Source organism: Vombatus ursinus, unplaced genomic scaffold (genome assembly GCF_900497805.2).
Source record: "Vombatus ursinus unplaced genomic scaffold, bare-nosed wombat genome assembly UNPS02014786.1, whole genome shotgun sequence".
NCBI lineage: Eukaryota > Metazoa > Chordata > Mammalia > Diprotodontia > Vombatidae > Vombatus > Vombatus ursinus.
The window spans coordinates 48,817,296-48,839,846 of NW_020954564.1; positions in this window are offsets into that span (position 1 = coordinate 48,817,296).

A 22,551-nucleotide genomic window follows, 5' to 3' on the forward strand; every position below is an offset into this window, starting at 1 on the left:
AAGCCAGGAGTAAGCTGGAGTTCACTCTCTATAAGGTCTTACTCCAGTGGGGGAAGTGATATTGTCCGTGTGAAGGTGCTGGTCTTCCTTTCACAGACACAGATCTTTGGAGTACTCCTCATAGATCCTCTGTGCCATCCGTCACAAGCATCACACCCTCAGTGGGTAACTCACGGATCAATGGAGCAATTCTCCCAGGTGCAGGATGTTCCGGGAGTCCCTCAAAGATCTCTAGGAGAGCCCTCATAGATTCAGAATTCTCAGGGCATACTTCGCAGACTCTTGGGGTTTCCTGCACAGATATAGCTTCAAGAGCCTCCAGATATTTGAATTGATCACTATAGTCATTTGGAATTACACATTATTAGTGACCAAGGGCCTTTAGCCCCAATATTTTAGTTTTATTCTTGCTTTCATAACCAAATCCAGTCAGAACCAGGCTCTTTCAAATACCTTTGATGGCCAGGTCCTTCCCTACATCTGCAGAAGAGGGCTGGATCTTAACTAGTAGCTCTTCCTTCTGCTAGACTCAGCTGGGGCCTCAGAACACTCTCAAAGGCAGGGGCCTATGGGCTAAGGTGAAGTCATCTCTCATCTGTTAATGCTGACTTTATAATAGTTCAACCAGCTCAAGATCAGCCCTGAAATCCCTCCAGTCCCCCTCAGATATACCCAAATAGGGATCTGCAAAGGAGTTCTGCTCTCCTGGGGCTGAGAAGGCCGTGGATACTCATATGTGCTGGTTATTTGGACTGTCTCTACCTTCCAGAGTCCAGCAATGATAATGCAGGGGAGCACTGGCATGGTGCTTCCTCTCCAAACACCAGGGAACTGAGGGTGGTGGCTGCAGGAAGTCGAGGCCTGAGTTCTGGGTTCCCAGGGACCCTCGACTGATTTTTTTTACTTCATCTGTGATTTCATCAGTTTAGGCCATTCCTAGTGAGGGAAGTTTCTGTGCTCATTAAGATTGTAGATTGGGACTTTTTTTGCCACTTAAAGTCTTAGAGCAGGAGATCTTAAAATATTGTGTCGTACATGTATAACCGATATCAAATTGCTTACTGTCTCAGGGAGGGAGGAGGGGAGAAAGGAAGGAAGAGAATTTGATATTCAAAGTTTTTAAAATGTATATTAAATTTGTTTTTACATGTAATTGGGAAAAAATAAAATATTATTTTTTAAAAAATTTGTGTCATAGGCCCCTTTGGTAGTCCAGTGAAACCTAAGGATCCTTTGTCAGAAAAAAAATGTTTTTAAGTACATAAAATAAAATAGAATTACAAGAGAAACCAATTATATTCAAATACAGTTATTAAAAATAATAAAAACAAGTTCACAGAGCCCAAATTAATAGCCCTGTCTTAGAGAGCTACCTGGAGGAACAGAAAGGTGAAGTGCTTTGCCCAGAATCACACAGCCAGTATGTGTCAGAGGTGAGATTTAATCCAAGTCTTCTTGTGTCTGATGTCAGCTCTCTAGAAGCTACACCATGCTGCCCTTAGGAATTAGTCTGAAGTCCCATATGATACCAGCTTGGTAGTTACATTTCAGGATAATGGGAGATGTGGCATAATAGAGAAGATGCCCCAGGCATGGAGCATGGATTTGGCCCAATGTCAGGCCTGATAGTGGAAGCCCTGGTATCTTTGGTTTTCAGTTGGGTGTCTGAGGTCCCAACTGGGTCATCTTTTCTTGACCCAAGGGGAGGGGGAGAGGGGAAGTATCTGAGGTCTTAGCCTGAGGCTCTAGAATAATAGACCTAGAATTAGATGGGACATTAGAATCCAGATAATCCAACCTCACGTTTTATAGGCAAAGGAATCAAGGCTTGCAGAAGAAGTTAAGGGATGTGTCCAAGGACACACTGGTGGTGGCAGAGACCAAATCTTTTGACTCTTTCCACTATACCTCCAGCTTACGTTCCAGCACTGCCCCCCTCCAACTCCAGGGTTGTGACTGAGAAACCCTAATTCTCTGCCTCAGGTGCCAAATATTGGACAGTCAGGGCCAAAGACAAACTCCTGGGACACTCCTCTAGGAATCTCTATCTGAGTTGACATTGATTCATTAATCACTTCTCTTTGGGTCATTGGTTCAGTTCTGAATACACCTACCTGTGCTATCATTTAGCTCATGGCTCTCCATCTTGTCCTCAAGGACAGTGTGAGAGATTCTGCCAAATGCTTTGCTGAAATCCTAATATGTCTACAGCATTTTCCTGCTCTTCCAGCCTAGTAACTCCAAAAAAGGAAATGAGATCAGTCTATTGTGGTGATGCCATGTGGGCCTTTCCTGATAATTGCTTTCCTTCATAAAAAAAATGTTGAGCTATTCTATTTTTGAGAAGTAGTGTGACATACCAGATAGAAAGCTGGCCTCAGATCCAGGAGGACATGAGTTAAAGTCCCACCTCTAACATATACTAGCTGTGTGACCCTCGGTAAGTCACTCAAATTCCTTATGTTTTAGGACCCAGAGGTGGGGAACCTGTGGCCTTGAGGTCACATGTGGCCTTCTAGGTCCTTGGATATGGCCTTTTGACTGAATCCAAGTTTTACAGGACAAATCCTTTGTTAAGGTGATTTGTTCTGTGAAGTTTGGATTCAGTCAAAGGGCTGCACTTGAGGACCTAGAGGGCCACGTGTGGCCTCGAGGCCACAGGTTCCTCACCCCTGGTAGGCAATTCTTCAATACTCTAACTTGCAGGGAAAAGGCAGACCTGTGCTAGTGGAGGAAACTTCTTCATTGTGGAGTTCTCCATATCAATGAAATTCTAGGTCCAGTCTCTAGCTCCTATATTTTGTTTTTATATCTTCTTCATTTCCAAATATATTCCTTTCCCCATGGACATCCCCCAAGGGTTAGTCCTGAGCCTTCAAATCCCATCAATGCAGTCACCATATCTCTGTAGATGATTCTTAGATCTTTTTATCCAGCCCTAACCTCTCTCTTGAGTTCCAGTTTCACATCACCAACTGCCTATTGGGCATTTCAAACCGGATGCCTCATAGACACCTTAAACTCAACATGTCCAGAATAGAATTTATTATATTTTCCCTAAAAAGTCTTCCCTCTTTTACTGATGAAGGCAAAACCATCCTTCCCATCACCCAGGCTTCTAATCTAGGTGTCATCCCTCACTCCCACTCACTCTACATATCCAATCTATTGCCAAGACTTAGATAGCTATGTGGTATAGTGCAGGGATTCTTAAACTTTTTACACTTGTAACCCCTTTTGGTGTCTGTGCAGCCTGAGGGCATGAGCAGTGCCAAGTACTCATGTTTTGTTGCTGCACTGAAGTTGTGCCATGCAACATGGGCGAGCATTGCCAGAAATATCTTGGATTCATTATGTGTTTGATTTTTAATTAATTTTTGGTCTTCACACATTCAGAAACCTTTTACTGTTGCCATATTTTTTGCGACCCCATATGAAGTCTGGACCCACAGTTTAAGAAGCACCGGATAGTGGATAGAGCATTGAGACTGGAGTCAGAAAGATCTAATCATAATAGCTAAAATTTTTATAGCATTTAATATGTGCCAGGCCATGGGCTAAGCACTTTACAATTATCTCATTTGATCCTTACAACAACCCTGGGAGATAGATGCTATTATATCCCCATTCTACAGATGAGGAAACTGAGGAAAACAGAATGACTTGGCTAGGGTCACATAGCTAGTAAGTGTGTCTAAGGCTGGATTTTAAGTCAGGTCTACCTGACACCATCCAGGCACTCTATCTGTCGTGCCACCTAGCCACCCTTTCTGAGTGTAAACTCTATCTGAGATCTGAGTTTTTGTATCTTATTCAGCACTTAGTATTATGCCTGTCACAGAGTAGGCACTTAATAAATTGTGTGTTGATTTGTTAACTTGACTTGTAAAAAAACATAATAAAAAAAGTAGTTTGACAAAACTAACCACGTCTGACAGATTATGTGATGTTCCATATCTACAGTCTCCCACCTCTGTAAAAGGAGGGAAGTACATTCTCATCTTTTTTTTTCCAGTCCAAATTAGATCGTTATAATGATGGCCTTCATTTTGGAGCAGTTTGTTGTTGTCCTTTCCATTTACATTGTGTCCATTCCCCCCCCCCCCCCCCCAGTTTTGATTGCTTACAAACCATTCTTTTAATAATACATTTTGGAATTCTTGAATTTTCCCCAAAGGTAGTGTCCTTTCTGTTCCCAAAGGAGACTTTCAACTCATACATTCTATGTCCTAAGATCCCCTTTAGTCTAGACATCCTATCAGTCTATAGAACACATTTCTGAAACATGGTGGTGGTGTACTATGAATGGCCAGGGAGGGTGGGCTACCGAACACCAAATCAGTAATACCTCAGGGGCAACATGAACTTATATAAGTGCTATACAGTCTATAAAAGCCTATGGCAGAATTAACAACTACGTTTAACATTGTAAGTAATATGGTAAATAAGTAATGATGGGCCAACCTTAAGGTTAGGATGTCAGAACTGCATTGCAATATAATGAGTCCATTCACACCCTCCTCAAAGATCCACAGAGTCTGGGGCAAAGGTGGCCAAGGAATGACTCTTGGAGTCACATGATGAAGTGTTTAAGGAAAAACCATAAGTTGGCTCAGGAAACAGAAGCCACCATCAGTGTGAGGTTATAACACAGGCTGGCCTGCCAGGTATGCCTTAGGCAATTCTAAATGACCACAGGTGATCTCTTAAAGCAGGAGCAGAGCAATGAGCCAGGTCATGGGTTTTCAAATGGCACATGAGAAGTGTCAACCAGTTACATCTTGTTTTTGACACATGACTAGCCCATCTTTTCCCATCATACATCTCTCTGCTGACATCTTTATGCCACTTCTCTGCACAATGCTTGGTTAACAAAGTGTTTGAGCCTACTCACGTCTATACATCTCTCCATTGTCCTTTGTTTGATTCTCAACTTGAAGTCATTAGAGACTATATAGTATTCCATGACTTTCAGTCTAGAGCTAAAGTCCCCCACCTTTTTATATCATCTTTTATTTATTTTATATCTTTATTTTTTATACCCTTTTGGTGGTCTGGTAAAACCTATGGATTTCTCAGAATGATTTTAAGTGCATAAAATAAAAGAATATGATTACAAAGAAAACTAACTATATTTAAATATACTGCAGTTATTAATATATTTTTAAAAAACAAGTTCACAGACCCCCAGGTTAAAAATCTCTGATCTGGAACATCACTGGAAGAATATTGTTAAAATGATGAGTATCTGTTTCAGGGAGATACTTAGGGTCATTAAAATTGCTAAGCAAGTTCCTATATATTATCTAGCCTTTTCTATTCCTCTTGTTAAATTCCAGTTTCATTATCCCTGCATAGTGTCTTTCTAAGATATGTGTACTAGTAGACAAACTCTATAGACTGTCAATCTGATAGCATATCATAGTTAAGACAGGACTTATTCTTTATCCACTTGGTTTTTCTAGTGTAAATAGCTAAGCTGAATTCTTTTGAGTGATTAAAGATAGTATTTGGGAGGCTCTACAATGTTCTTGGGCTTGATGCAATCAGCACAATTCCATCCACACATAAGAATGTATGGAAGACCTGACTATCTATGGAGAATTCCTCTTGAACTTTCTGGTGGACATCTTTCAAGATGGTGGCAAACATCTTTAATGAATATATGTCTCTCTGGTTTATGCCTTACATGATATCAATAATCAAAGGGTCATGGAACAAAGTTATTTCTGATGTTATACCTTTCAAAGAATCTTGGATGATTTTGACATATGTGTAGGCAAAGCTTTGTTGGAGGAGAGTTTTTAAGGTGGTGATTTGCTCTATGGAATCAAGTGTTTTTGTATAGTCAAAAAAACGGTAACCACAGTGGGATCTTGTGTTCTCTATACTTTTCAGGTTGTTATATGATTGTAAAGATGTTTACTACATCCAGGCAAGGATATTGTCCAAAAGGAAGGAAAATTATCCCTTTGGAATCAATCTCCAGGATTAGATCCCAGTCTATCTGATCTGAAAGTCTTTGGCAGATCTTAGGGCTTGCACAACATTTTGAGTTATAAAATTGTAGAATGGTGAGCAGAAAGTATTGAGTAACAATAGCCATGATGGAATGCTAGAAATTGCAGAGAGGTAGATTTTAGATTGATAGAAGGAAAAACTTCTTAGCAACTAGAGTTTTTCCAAATTGGAATAGTCCATCTCATAAATAGTTAGTTCCTCATCACTAGAGGTATTCAAGAAGAAGCTAGATCATCACTTGTGTAAATGGGATTCCTGCTCAGGTAATGGTTGAGAAAAGGCAGGAAGCTTCACTCCCTTAAGTAAATTAAGCTTCACTGTGGGTTTCTTCTCCCCTCCTCCCACCACCTTATGCCCTGCCTTCCCAACGATGACTGAACTTTTTGCATATTGAACAAAGGTGGAATGCAGTTTGCCACAAGTGTTAGTCAAGAGAGTTATTGAAGAGACAAAAGACTTAGGATTTGGCTTCAAGAAAATATTAAGGGATAATGAAATTTTGAGGTGACTTGAAAGTCTCTCATAATTGTATTTCTACTAGTACTTAGCATGAGCCTTGTATCATAAGTTTTCTTGCAGAATGAAGGGCCTGGGTACACTTTGGAGTCCTCTCATTCCTATGGCCTGTTGCCTCCACTGAGATGGAGCCTGGGAATGTCCACATCTGGCCCTTCCAAGGGAAAGCAACAGCTTTCTTTATAAGTGTTCAGTTTTACAAGGCTCAAACTCAAAGCAATTTCATTTTCTAATTCATAGATAGAGAAAAGGTCATATCTGAGTTCATAGAGAGTCTAGAGACCACACCCTCACCACAACGGGAAATGCTTTCTGTGAAGACCTAAACATTTTTCAGTGTGATCCTGTGTGAGATCCCAGCAAGCAGGGAAACTGGAGTTTGTTGTTCCCCATCACTCTATGTCCTCCACCCCCTGAAGCTCAGCCAGATATAAAGGCAAAAACAAAACAGCCCCTGCCCTTGGGTAACATATTTTACTGGGGGGGGGGGGGAATGGGACCATATCTAGCTGAGTAAATACAAGGTATATAAAAAGTCAATACAAAGTCATTCAATCAATACACACTTACAATGTTTGTCTGACAAAGTCATCCTGGGAAATTGGAAGGACTAATGACTGGGGGAATCTGGCAAGGCTTTCTGAAGGTTGTGGTACCTGAGCTGGGGGATCCTTGAAGGAAACGATGGATTCTAAGGCATGGAGATACACAGCTCCGCCACTCTCCAGACATGATGTGCATGGCCTTTCCCAGAGGACCAGCTCTCTAGCCATTGTCCTCCACAGCAATCCTCTCAGTACCACTGCAGGGCTGCTTTCTAAGGTTTGGCTCCTGGCATTGCTGAATTCTAACTCTGCCTCTTCTAGTTAAACCCCTTTGTTGACACCAACAAAAGTTTGGTTTCTCTTGAGTACAGGGTGCTTGTCTCCATGGTACCAAGTATTGAGCAAACAAACACTTTGGAGTCTCTACCTCACACAGCTGTGCTGTAAGCTCCAAAATACATCTCATGGCCAGAGAATGTCCATTCATTTGAAAGTTTTACACTCAGATCCTGTAGCCCCTCACTCCTAACACCAAAGAACTATCAGGGTACTATGGGAATGCTCTCCTCTTGTGCAGTTTAAATGGTTCTTTGTGTTTAACACCGTATGGTATAATATCAATCACGGTGGTGATTTAGGACCATTTCTCTCCTCTCTCTCCCAGCATGTGAGTGGCTCATTTCCTACTCATGTTAGCATCTCCACCACCACCACCATCCACCAACTGAGTCTTGGAGCTCAAGTGAGTGGTTTCATTCTCTTATTGATGATCTCTCTTTCCCTCACCCTTTCCTAGGGCAGTTGGGTCAGATTATTCAAATTTGGAGATAGCTGTCCAAAAGGAAGGAAGGTAGGGCAGGGCCAAATTGGTCCTTGCTCAAGTGCTGAGCTGAGACCAATAACACCTACCTACCTGCCTACCTATACACAAAGACGAGTTTGTTTCTGTCCTAGAGGAAAAGGCAAAAGCTCTGGAGGAATGAATCTCTCTTCTAGGTTATTGAGAGAATTGAGTGTTCCTTGAAAGAGTGGAAGTACTTCAAAGAGGAAACAAAGAAGAAAAAAGATCCAGAGGGGAATCTTATTGGAGGTTAGAGAGTAGAAGAATGAGGAGGATAGGAAGAAGGACCACTGAATGTTTGAAACTAAGTGATCAATACAAGACACTTTAAGTAATTTTTTAAGACTCTTTAACTCCTCAGGAGGAGGTGGCTTCTTATTTTATAAGCAGTCATGATCCACAAGTATCACCATAAGAGAGGTCATCTAGTAATGCTTAGACCAAGAAGCGGTGAGCAGTTGTGGTTGGTGACTCCCTACTATGGGATACTTCAGAGCTGATTTGTCAACTTGATATTAACCAGGAAGAGGTTTGATGTCTTATAGCAAGTAGTCAGGACCTGAAATATTGCTTGCCAAGACTGTCAATCCTGATGACCACTGCTCACTCCTAGTGATTCATGTGGGAACAAATGACACCACCTAAAGGAATCTATAAAGCATTGCTAAGAATTATTAAGTCATGGGCAAAAAATCACCTAAAGACCCAAAAGTATCCATAATATTTTCATCACTCTTGCTGTTTGGAAGCAAAGGATTCAGAAAAGTAAGGTTGATTTGGGGGAGTTATTGATTGGCCAAGCAGATGATCTCTGAGAATGGGATTTGAATTTTTGGATCATACCTTAAAATATGGCAGTAATGATATCTTGGTCAGAGATATGTATTACCTGGTAAGAGTACATTTGCCTGTAGTTTTACAAATCTAATTTTGAATACTAAACTATAAAGAATATGGTGCTGGAGAGGGACAAAGCTGCCCACACAGATTTGTCATGTGTGACACCATAGAAAGAATCAGGCACAACATATGAGGAAAGACAGCAGAAGAGAGGATGAATAAGTCATAGGAAGTAGTATTAAAAAGAGACAATGATAAAAAAAAATGTGACAGATATCTATGTAGAAATGCATAAAGTATGGGTAATAAAAGAGGTGAACTAGAACTTTCAAGACATTTGACTTCGTAGGTAACAGTGAGTTGATGAAACAGTTCTGAAAAGGATCTGAAGGAGGAAAATAGATAATAGAGTTAGAGAGCAGCTTTGTGTGTTAAGAAGATATACTTGTGGTATTGCCACTAGAGTCAGAAACCTGGTTTCAGGTTCTGACGCATTGTCTATATGATTTTGGGTGAGTTACTTAGCCTCCTTAGGGCTAGATTTCCTCATCATGAGGGGGCTGGACTAGATGACCTCTGAGGTCCCTTCCCATTCTAAATCTATTATCCTATACTCTTATGTGAAGGAATTCAGGTACTCAAGTGAGGAAACATGATGGAGATTATTAGATGAGGATGATTAGAGGAAGAAATGAAAACAATTTTGGCTTGGGAGAACTCTATGGACTACCTGGACCAAAGGAGGAATTGAGTGAGGACCTAAGGTCAGAAGAAGGTGAAATCACAAAATTGGCATGAAGGCATAGTATAACACAATAATACTAGGGACTTTAATCGTCAGGAAATATGTCAGAGTGCTCGCTCTCTCTCTTTCACTCTCCCTCTCTCTCTCTCTCAGACACACATACGCATGCACGCACACACTCACACACACACACACACACACACACACACACACACAGACTCTTTCTCCTTAAAGCAGACAACCTGATAAATTTTTTTACTTACGTTAATGAAAGTTTCATTTGTTTGAAAAAACAGAGGAAGTACTAAGAAGAATTGCCCTTTTGGAGTTTGTGACCAACCAAAGGAACTCCTTCCTGAAGTAAAAATTAACTCCATCACACACTGCTTGAAAAAGAAATGGAAAGGTCTGGCTCAGTCTACTGTGTGCCATAGATTTTTAAGAAGCAGATTTCAAGGGGTCCAGAGAAGGCATAGGTAGGATCCACTGGTCAAATATTCCATAGAGGAAGTTGGCCCTAAGAATGAAGGGAACCACTCAAAAATACAGTTCTGAAGACACACAAAAAATAATCTGGGAGAAAAGGAAAAGGGGGGAGCTGCTCAAAGAGTTTGACTGGTTATTCAGGAAACTCATCACCCAATTCAGATTTTTCCAAAACTGTTTAAAAGATGGAAGTAAATGAGCATGAATACAAATGAGTAACATGGTTTATAAGGGATGGGAAACCTGTGGTTTCAAGGCCACATGTGGCCCTCTAGGTCCTCAACTGTGGCCCTTTGACTGAATCCAAACTTCACAGAACAAATTCCCTTAATAAAAGGATTTGTTCTGTAAAACTTGGACTCAGTTAAAGCACCACACTCAAGGACCTAGAGAGCCACATGTGGCCTTGAGGCTACAGGTTCCCCACCCCTGTTATGAACCATGTTGCTCATTTGTATTCATCCTTGTCTTTATAAAGATAAGATCAGGAATGCTACAGTCAATGATGATCATGATGATCATGATGACAATGACAATAATGATAGCAACAAGAACAACAGCTAACATACCGATTTAAAGTTTACAAAGTGAATTATATCTCACCAGAGATAATCTGAGGCTGATAATAAATACTAAAGACAACAGAAAGTATTCTTTTTATATTATGTTGGAAACAAGAAGGATCAACAGAAGGGATGGGACCACTACTCAGGCTGGATGAGTTAATGATAAAAGATAATGATGAAAAGATTGAACTACTCACTTATTTTGTTTCTGCTTTGTCTTATAAGGAGAATGACCATTGCACAGGGAAGCATAAAACAAAAATGGTAAATAGGGACATGAAATAGAAAAAAATAGAAAACCAATGAGGAGAACATTTAATTGCCACCCCCCCAGGAGTTCAAGTCACCAGGCTCAAGAGAACTATATCCTTGGAGGTATGCGAAGAGCTAGCAAAAATGATTGCTGAGCCATGGTCAGAAATCTTTGAAAAATCACTAGAAGGAAAGGTGCATAGGACTGGAGAGAGGCAAACGACCCTGATTTTTTTTTTTAAGGAATAAAGTAGAGTCTTTAAATTCAAGTGTGAAATTTACATTTATCTCTATTAAATTCCATGTGGTCATAGTTAGCCTATAATTCTAGAGGGTTAAGAAACTTTTGGATCCCACCTCTGATATCTATCCCTCCCAGCTTGGTGTCATCTCCTGATTACACTATCATACCTATGGCTTGATTGAAATCATTGAAAAAATGCTGAATACAAGGAAAAGGGCAGATTCCTGGGGCACTCCATTAAACACCTCCTTGCAAATTGATACTTGCCTATTAGTGACTATTCTTGGGGTCCAGACATTAACATGTGAATCCCCTAAGGTTCTGCCTTGGGTCCTTTTCCTTCTCTTTATACTCTCCCTCTTGGTGATCTCAAGGATTCTATTATTATCTCTATGCAGATGATTCCCAAATCTATGTTTCCAACCCTCACATCCTGAACTTCATTCCCACATCACCAACTTCTTTCTGGGCCTTTCTACCTAGATATTTTGTTGATATTTATTTGGAACTTACTGTCTTTCCCTCAAACCTGACACCTCCTGTTAACTTCTCTCTTTCTGTTACAAGTACTACTATTCTTCTAGTCATCCAGTTTTGCAAACCACCCTGATTCTCCTCCTCCCCCTCCATATATCCAATCCATTTCCAATTTTTGTCAATTCTATATCCACACCTCATGCATTGGTTCTTCTCTCCACTCACATGGCCACCACACAAGTTTGTGCCCTTGTCAGCTTTCATGTGGACTATTGCAATAGCTTCCAAATTGGTCTCTATTCTTCCAGTTTCATCTTTCTCTGATCCATTCTCCATGATGTTGCCAAAATAATGTTTCTGAGGCACTTATGTAACCAAGCTATTTCCCCACTCAAAAATCAAATTCTTAACCTGGAATTAAAGCACATACACACACACAAACACACACACACACACACACACACACACACACACACACACACACACACTGGCTCCAATACACTTGCCAGAATTATTTGATAGTATTCTGCTCCCTGAATTCTATGTTCTAGACAAACTGGACTACTTGCTGTTGTCCTAATTCAAAATTATACCCTTGTTTCCCATTTCTTTGCATGGTCTAAACCCTATTGTTATCTTCATTTATGGCTTGGTTTATGTATTGCTATCTATTCAAACCTTCCCATGTCTCCCAAATTGTTAGTACTCTCTCCCTTCTTAAATTACCTCACATTTTCATATTTGTGTATATTTTGTACTGCAATAAGTAGAATGGAAAGATATTTAAGGGCAGAGACTGTCACATATTTTCCTTTCTATCACTCATACCCAGCGCAATATCTTACAGATAATAGACATTCAATAAATGTTTGTTGAATCAAAATGAACTACAGGTTTTAGCAAAAAATCTGGGAAGCCAGCCCCAGCAAGAGCTGAGTTACATTGTACAGATTGTTGCCAACCACACACTGACTGCCGTACAGAATCAGTGGAGGCAGAGAACCATTGTTCAAAGTTTGAAAGTTTACATGTCTTTGGGCAGGATAAACACATATGTCCCTCTGTTCAACAGCTATGGCCAAATTAATGAAACAAAAGTTTGATAATCTAATGATCAAATCAAGCAACTGATCCTCTGCACACCCTGTGAGGAGCTCAAAGACTTACCAGTAAGGACACCTGAGTTCAAGTCTCAGCTCTAGGCCTTACCAGCTGTCTGACCTTGGGCAAGCCACCTAGCATCATGGAGCCTCACATCCCCTCTCTATAAGACAGAGATAATAATAGTTGCACTACCCACCTCATTGGGTTGCTGTGAGAGAAGCACTTTTTTGAGCCTGGAATCACTATGGGAATGTAAGGTGGAATGATGATTGTTATTACTTAGTTATCTACCTTGGCTCCTCTTTTAGCCCAGCTAAAGTTTCTCAGAGTACTAACTGAGCATCCATTTTACGAATTAAATTTGTTTTAAATTGTGGTTCTGGGCAAAATTACCCCTATCCCATTTTGGAACCAGCCTCCTCTTTCTTGGTGTTGTGAATACATAGTCTTCTTCCATGCAGGGGTCCTCGTAATTTCTATTTGTATGGGACTGGGTGCCACATTTTAGAAAGGACACTGGATAGCGAGAGCATGACCAGTAGAGGAAGATTAGGACCCTGAAGCAATGGGGCATAATGCTATATGAGGAACAGTTGAAAATATGAGGGATAATTAACTAATCAAGCAAGCAACAAGTTATTTCTTGAGCACTTATAATGTTCCAGGCGCTGTTCTAAGCAACAAGAATGCAAAGAAAGGGTGGGGGGGGGGGAGGAAAGTCTTGCCTTCAAGGAACTTGCCTTTAAGGAGTAAAACAACATATAAATAGCTAGATATATACAAAATGTAGGGGGCAGCTAAGTGGCACTGTGGATAGAGCATTGGGCTTGGAATCAGGAAGATTCATCTTCCTGAGTTCAAATCTGTCCTCAGACATTTACTAGCTGTGTGACCCTAGGCAAGTCGCTTAACCCTGTTTGCCTCAGTTTCCTCATCTATAAAATGAGCTGGAGAAAGAAATGGCAGATCATTCCAGTATCTTTGCCAAGAAAACCCCAAATGGTGTCACAAAGAGTCAGACATGACTGAAATGACTGAACAACAATAACAATATACAAAATATATACAAGATAGATGGAAGATCATCTTAAAAAGTAGGAAAGGTCTCAGCAGCTGGGGGGAAAGCTCCCTGCAGAAGATGAAGTTTGAGCTGAATCTTTAAGTAAGCCAGAGATTTGTATATTATGTTTGGAGAGCAACAACCAAGCCAGTATAGTTGGATTGAAGAGTTCATAGAGGCGATTAAAATATAAGAAGATTGGAAAAGTGTGAAAGGGCAAGGTTGAGAAGAGATTTAAATGCTAAACAAAGGGCTTTATATTTGATCCTGGAGGTAACAGGGAGCCAATGAGGTTGAGTGATGTGTGTGTGTGTGTGTGAGAGAGAGAGAGAGACAGAGAGAGAAAGAGAGAGAGAGAGAGACAGAGAGAGAGAGAGAGAGAGAGAGAGAGAGAGAGAGAGAGAGAGAGATTGCTAGACTTCTGCTTCAGGAAAATCATCTTAGCAACTGAGTGAATAGATTAAAGTAGGGGAGAAATGAAAGTTAAGGGAATTCATTATAAGGCTATTGAAATAATCCAAGCAAGATATAAGAGCCTCAGCTGAGATGGTGGTTATATGAGTGGAGAGCAGAGGAGGTATAGGAGAGATGTTTAACTTAGAGAAGAGAAGAACTAGCAGGGCATGATATCTGTCTTCAGGCATTTGAATGGCTGTCACATAGAAGAAGAATCAGATTTGTTCTGGTTGGACCCAGAAGGCAGAATTAGTAACAAAGGGTGGAAGTTGCAAAGAGCCAGATTTTGCCTTGATATGAAGGGGAAATATCCAACACTGAAATGTGCAACCAGGACATAGAATGAATCCCTTATCACTGGAGGTGTTCAAGTAGAGGCTGCACAGCCACTTGTTAAGGACATTGGAGAGAAATTCCTACTTCAGGTGTTTGGAGTGGGATTTATTCTTGTGAGATCTTTCAGATATAAGAATCTATGATCAGGAAACATCTCTGATGTCATCCCCAGGGAAAGGAGACCAAAAACAATAAAAGTGATAATAATAACAATAACTCATTTCTATATCACATTAAAGGACAGCTAGATGTTACAGTGGATAGAGCACCGGACTTGGAATCCAGAAGATATCTTCTTTGAGTTCAAATCTTGCCTTAGACATTTACTAGTGGTGTGACCCTGGGCAAGTCACTTATCCCTGTTTGCTCCAGTTTCCTCATCCATAAAATGAGCTGGAGAAGGAAATGGCAAACCACTTCAATATCTTTGCCAAGAAAACCCCAAATGGGATTAGGAAGAGTCAGACATGACTGAAAAATGACTAAACAACAAAAATAGTCACATTAAAGTTTACAAAGTACTTTCCTCATATTAGTCTTTGAATGGGCTGAATGTTTGCTTTTTTTAAACTTCATATAGGTTATACATTAATAGCACAATTAATAGCATTAATACATTAATCCCATTAATTAGGAGGGGTGATTAATCCAGAAAACAGCCTTTGATAGATATGACAGGTTGGGACCCTTCTTTTCTGAGAAGGTCCCCATTTTGATGGGGAAGTATCATTTTCTCCATTGTAAAGATAAAGAACATGTAAAGAATTGAAACTCAGAGTGGGGATGTGATTGGTGTGGATGACACAAGTAGGCAGTGTCAGGGCTGGAACTTGAAGTTAAGTCTCCTGACAATGCTCCTTCAATTACCCCATGCTGCTTCTTATACAGTGAATTAGCCACAAGCTAACTTGTTTCTAGACGTCAGATTGAGGCTTACATTTCTGAAGCCTCAGTTCAATTCTACTCTAAAGGAAAAATTAAAGGTGGAAGTAGGGTTTTTCACATATGGGCCCGGAGATTGCTATAATAAAACCCCCTCAACAGGGTGAGGTTAGGGCTGAAATATACAGCAACAATTCCTGGATCATTAGCACAGATATGAGATATTACTTCTAGGCTGTATTATGTGTCATGTTGGGAAGAATGGTAGATTGGTAGAAATGCTACCAGAATGGTAGAATGGTGGAAATGGTAGAAAGAATGGTAGAAATCCTTTCTCAGATACCTATTGGTGGGCAAGTCAATTAGTGGGGCTTGATGTTCTTATCTATAAAAATCACACTACCTCAGATGGGTTTTTGTGAGGAAAGCACTTTGTGAAGCACCATAAAAATCTGAAGTGATGATGATGATGGTGATTGAGGATACCATATAGAATGAGGAAAGTATCCTTGTTCCTCTATACTTGTCAACCTGTATCTAGAGTGTTGTGCATAGTATTGGATACTATATTTTAAGAAAGAAATTAGTGTGCTAGAACTTATCTAGAGATAGACAATAAGGATGATGAGGGGACTTGATACCATGACATATGAAGATTGGTTGGATTAACGGGAGAAGAGAAGATAGGAAGGACATAATAACTATAAGAATATATTTGAAGGACCATCATGTGGAAGATGATTGGCCTGCTTGGACCCATAATGTAGAGTTAGGAACAATGAGAAAAAGTTGTTGGAAAGAAAATTTTGGCTAGATGGAAGGAAAACTTTTCTAAAATTTAAAACTACTTAGGACACATGGTGCTACTGTGCAAATATAGGTTCAGCACCACGGGCAGATCCTGGTTGCTGTCACCAGTGCCAGATGTGAATTCCAAAGGGAGGGCAGGGCCATTTATTCACAGACTATTGGATCTATTAGTGATTTTTGACTTGCCTTGTCCAGTTCCCAAGTTTTGAAGTGACATGCCCAAGGTCACACAATAAATGTCAGAGCTGACATTTTAACCCACATTTCCTGACTACCAGTCCAGTGTTCTTAGCACTATGCCACACTTCTCCTTTAAGTACTAACTGGGTTCTAGAAATCTTATTTTATTTGATTCTCATAACAGCCTTGTGATGGAGGCAGGACATGATGTGGTTTATTATTCTCACTTCACAGATGAGGAAACTAAGAATTACAGGTGATATGACCTGCCTAAGGTCATACAGCTAGCTAATAACAGAATCAGAACTCAAATCCAAGTCTTTTAATCTAGTTCTAGGGTTCTTTCAAACCATATCACACACAATTCTCCTTTTTTTGTAAGTGAGGAAACTGAGGATCAGAAAGATATAAAATGATTTGCCTATGATCACACAATTAAAAAGTAGCAGAACAGGAACCTTAACCCAGGCTTCCTATCTCCAAATTTAATGTTTTTCCCACCATACCTATGTTATGGTGGAGATACTCAAAACCCATCTTCCAGGGGCAGCTAGGTGGCACAGTGGATAGAGCACTGGCCCTGGATTCAGGAGGATCTGAGTTCAAATCTGGCCTCAGACACATAACACTTACTAGCTGTGTGACCCTGGGCAAGTCACTTTGCTTTGCCTAACCATTGCCTAACCAAAAACAAACAAGAAAACAAAACTCATCTTCCAAAGCAAATATTCTTCAAAGTTCTCCCATGTGGATCCAACAGGGTAACACAGCTCCTCAAGAACTAAACAAGGAAAAGAGGGAGCCTAGTGTCTGGGGCTCTTCTTTTTGGATTGATGTAACCTTCTTAAGGGCAAAGAGAATTTTGCATTTTGTCTCTATAACCCCAGTGCCTATTGTAGCACGTAGTAGGCACTTAATAAAGGCTCATAAAGTAATTTTGGATTGCATTGCATTGTAAGGTCTTTTATGGGTAGGAAGTTCATATACAATTATAAGACAGGGTAGGAAAAAGCTACCTTTAATATGATGTAATACATTGTACTAATTAAGCCTCTACTGCATATAAATCACTATACTCAGTGCTGGAAGAGATATAAAGTTTAGATAAGGCATAGTCTTGACTCTGATAGGTCCTGTGGCCCAGTAGGAACATAAGTCACCAGCAGAGAGAGTAACAATATACAATATCACATGAGAAATGAATTGAAAAGTTACTAAATGATGTAATTGTGAGGCCAAAGATGGAAGGTCATTGCCAAGGAGTGGGGTGGGGCCAGATCATAGAAGACTTCTTGTAGGAGGTAGCATTTGTTTTGATATTTAAAGGTTGGGTAAGATTTCAACAGGGTCTTCTTTAATAATCATTAGGGATCAGGGCCATGCCTTATTGGAGGTGACCCTTTTGGACAGGAAGAAGAGGGTGGAATTACAAAAGTATTTATGAGGGGTGGGGGTTGGGGGTGGAGCAAGCCAGAAAGCTGCCTTTAATAGACATGTTCATTTTCCACAGTAGAGTTTGCCTGCAATAATGTCAGTTCACTTCTCAGTCTGCCAGAAATTCCACAGATAATTGGAAAGAACTAAAAATGAAAACATTACAATTTGCCATGTCATATGTTAACTTTTTCTTATTGTATGATACCCACGGTCCACTGACAGATGCTGTGTTATTAACATTTGATTAAAAATCACTTCAGGTCTGAGCCAGCCCGTTGAGAAGTGAACATCTTGACAAGGCTGGTGTATTGTGATTGACAATTAGTAATATTCAGTGTGTCACAACATAGATAGTGTGACTTATTGGTGCTGCTGTAGTGCAACACATTTCATCCGAGCCCTCCAAATTGCTACATAGGAATAAGAAAGAGTAGATCGTCTAATTCAGCCGACTTTGATTACCAACAAAGGAGATATTGTACATACCTGTCTTGGCATGCCCAGACCAGATTTCTATCAATCAGTCAGACGGGCACTTTTCTACTCCTATTGGGGAACAGGGAAGCTCAGTAGGGTTGGATCTCATTATGCAAACTCTCCACTTCTCTATCAACAGCCAAATCCTTTTTGTCTGGGAATATTAAAGTGTTCAGCTCCCTTAGAGAGGCGGCCTCTCCAAATTACAAGGCCACTCATCTTAAAACAAAAGAGCTCTCACTTAAAAAAAAATAAAACCATCACATCTTGACTGACATGGCAGGTACTTACACTACTTTGAGCCCTTCCCTCCACCCCTTTAGCTGTTGCTCTGCCTCAGCTCTGGCAGGTATGGGTATTTTCAGGTAGGTCATTTGTCCGCTCTTGCATCAAATTCCTTTTAAGCAGTTTGAAGAGTCACGTTCTTTCTTTTGATGTGTGGTGTTGCTGGCTGCTTCCCTGAATAAAAGGGAAACCATGCTCTGCCCTTTAAAAAGTGGCCTTTACTTCAGTGAGGGGTGAAATGAGACAGTGGTGGCTAGTGGATAGAGGTGGTTTCAGAGTCAGGATGACTTCAATTCAAATCCCACCTTAAGTCATATTCACTGTGGGGCCTTGGGCAAGTTACTTAACTATGTAATGGCCCCAGGCCACTCTTTAATATGATAAGTTGCATACAAGTCGCAGAATAGTTGTCCTAGGACACTGGTAGATGGAGTTTGTTGAACAGGGAGCTCCTTGTATCAATGAAATCATGAGTCTGGACAAACAAAAACTGAACTTAATGTAACTTTTTTGGCCTTGGTGTATTTCAGGATAAGTACATTAGGTTCATTTTCACTTCTTGGCAAAAGTGTGAAAATTAGAATGCAGATTAATGGGGAAGTGGCAGTAACTCATGGGATGTACTGGAGAAGGGGCCGAGGAAAAAGACTCAAGTTTCTCTTTGAATATCAAAGTTTGGGAGGATGATTAGACTACAGAACAATAAAACTGAAAAAAAAATCTTTAAAACAGAATGTTATAGATGGAAGAGTCTTTAGAAGATAAAGTTATTCTATAGAACTTTAGAACTAGAACAGACCTTCTCACTTTTCAGATGTGAAAACTGAGGCCCAGAGAGGGGAAGGGAATTGGTCAAAGTCACATAGCGTGTCAGTGGTAAGGCTCTAGTTCCCAGGTTTCCTGACTATCTAGAGCTCTTTTTCAAGAGTGAGTTGATGACTTTGAGCAGGTCTGCTTCACTTAAATCCATGTTAGTGATGTCATTGGTCCTCTACGAGAATAAAGGTTGAACAACAGAATTCTTTTTTCTGCCCGTTAATGCTTCAAATACTCACAGAACACTCTGATTCAATGGTTTTTCTCTCTCCTGCCCTCCTGCCAGTCTTGGAAGACTTGGGTATCACTTTGAGGGCCTTGGAAACCTAGCCTTCCCCTTCTCTTCTTGTCTCTCTGCTCTCAATGAACGCTCCCAATAGTCAGTGACTAAAGGTCAATCTTCTTGAGTGTGACAAAAACTACTTTACAAGAGCCCTAGAATGGGAGTCAGGAAGCATAGATTCAAGACTCACTGATTTCTACACAACCTTGGACAAATCACTTTCTTTGGGCCTCAGTTTCCTCCTTTGTAAAATGAGAAAGTTGGACAAGAACGATGATTTTTAAGGACTTTCCTCACTTTAACATTCTTTGTTGAGTCCTTGGATTATAGTTCACAAAATCATACATTTTTAGTGATGAAAGGAGCTTTAGAGGCTATTAAGTCCAACCCTCTTACTTTACAGATAAGGATACTGAGGCATAGAGTAGTTAAGTGAACTTCCATGTTCATGATCTCCCAAAGCCTTTTATCTGACAATAATCTTTTATCATTCCATCTTTTCTGTCTATCTTACAACACCTAACTCTGTTCTTTATTTTTTTAAAGTTTTTATTGATATTTTCTGTTTCTTTCTCTCTCTCTTTTTTTTTTTTTGGTGAGGTAGTTGGGGTTAAGTGACTTGTCCAGAGTCACACAGCTAGTGAGTATTATGTGTCTGAGGTCGGATTTGAACTCAGGTCCTCCTTACTACAGGGCCTGTGCTCTATCCACTGTGCCACCTAGCTGCCCCGATATTTTCTGTTTCTTACATTACCATCATTATTCCATGTATTCCTCCCCCTCCTCAAGAGCCATCCCATATGACAAATAATATTATTAATAGAGGGGTAAAAAGTCAGCACAGCTGATTGATACACTGAAAAACTTGAAAAAGATGTGCAATGTGTAACACTTCTGGATCTCCCTCCTCCACTAAAGAGGTAGGTTGAGGGTGTTTTCTCATACCTCTTCATTCGAATTCTGTTAGATCTTTATAATTTGTAACATTTACTTTTGATTTTTTGTTGGTCATTACTAACTTTGTTCTTTAGCTTCATTGTGACACCCTAAGGCTTCACCATTATTTCTTTCCCAGGTCATGCTCACCCTTGCACTACCTATACTTTCCTCACTTCTCTATCATGACCCCTTGGTGAATCAGTTCAACTCTACACTATCCTTTACACCCAAGTGGTTTGCCTCCTCATCATATCATTGATCATTCTTCACCAAATCCCAGCTTTGGATTACTCTCACCAGCCACCTCCTTTGCTCTGTTCCTATTCACATGCTGCAGAACAGAACTGGAGAAAAGCATGAAACTGTGCTACAAAGACCTCTACACATGATCTTAACTGGACCTTTACATCTTTGTAACATACTTTCTAATTGATCATGCAAAGCAGATAACTAATTGAACAGATAATCCTCAGAGCAATAATCTAGAAAAATCCTTGATGCAGATAATATATGGCAAGGATAATAAAGAATAATGGCTAATACACAGAGCAAACAACTCACAGAATGATAGTAGAAAATGTACAGAGCATATGTGCTAGAATTAGATAAATTGAGGCTGTCTTAATGCATATATATACACACATATATGTCTATATATACATATACATATAATTTGTAGTTGCTACACTTCTTTTAAGAGGCAGCTAGGTGGCACAGTGGATAGACTCGTGGACCTGAAGTCAGGAAGACTTGAGTTCAAATTCAGCTTCAGATACTTACTAGCTGTGTGACCCTGAGCAAGTCACTTAACCTCTGTTTGCCTCAGTTTCCTCATCTGTAAAATGAGCTGGAAAAGGAAATGGAAAACCATAGCATCCTTGCCAAGAAAACCCCATGAACATTGGTGTGCTATGGTCCATGGGGTCACAAAGAATCAGACATGACTGAACAATACTTCTTTTACCAATGTATGTGACAATATGTTTGCTTTTTAGGGTTTATATGCCACAAATAGTATCTTTCCTTTCTGAGTGAATTGACATTGCTTGCTAGAAAATATATCCAGAATAAACAGAAGGGTCCTGAAGTACACATCCTATTGTCTTTTCATCAAAGAATTTTCCTTATGGCCATTTCCTTTGGTAATGGTCAAGTTATTTGGAGATAAACTCCCAGGATATTTGAGTTCTGACTAGTTGTTTATTTTCCACTTGACCTAAGTAATTTGTTGCTTTTTGCCATTCTGCTTTAAAATACTAAACTTCTGAGGTCTTTCCCTATTTACAAAAATTACATTTTCATCAATAATATTCTTCTCTGCCTAATTGGAGTAGTTTTTTTTAGCATCCTAGAGCTATCAATAACAAATTTCAGCATTCTAAGCAGAGATAAGAAGGATAAGCAACCTACACCTATCACCCTTTCTAGCCAATCACTGCCCTAGAATCCCTAAGAACTGGAAAACTGAAATATCACTGCTGTGTAACAGAGGTGGGTCCTTTTCTGTATATAAATTAAAAGCTGGTGAGCCAACATTCTACGTAGGGTGCTGTGAGCCCCACAATCCATCATGATGGTATTAAAACCTCTTAGGAGCCATTTAAGGAGCTACCACCTCACCTTCCCTTGAGCTTATCAGAGCCCGCAAGCCACATAGCTGCTGAAGATCTATCTCAAGACAAAGGACTGGAGAACCAAAGAACATCTATCTTTAGCCCACCTAAGACCTCTCTTACTTGTAAAAAAAATATCTTTCAATAAACCACATTGGTATACCAAAGTGCTTTGTAGGGGTCACTTTTTCTTCTCAGAAGTAGAAGCTAGCTTATTACAAAATCACTCATTTAGAGAACAATTGCTACTAAATGTGGGAAATAGTATGAACAGGAGAATTCAATTGATTTTATTTTTCTATTATTCTTCCAGAAACCTCCCCCTCAGTAACTTTAATCT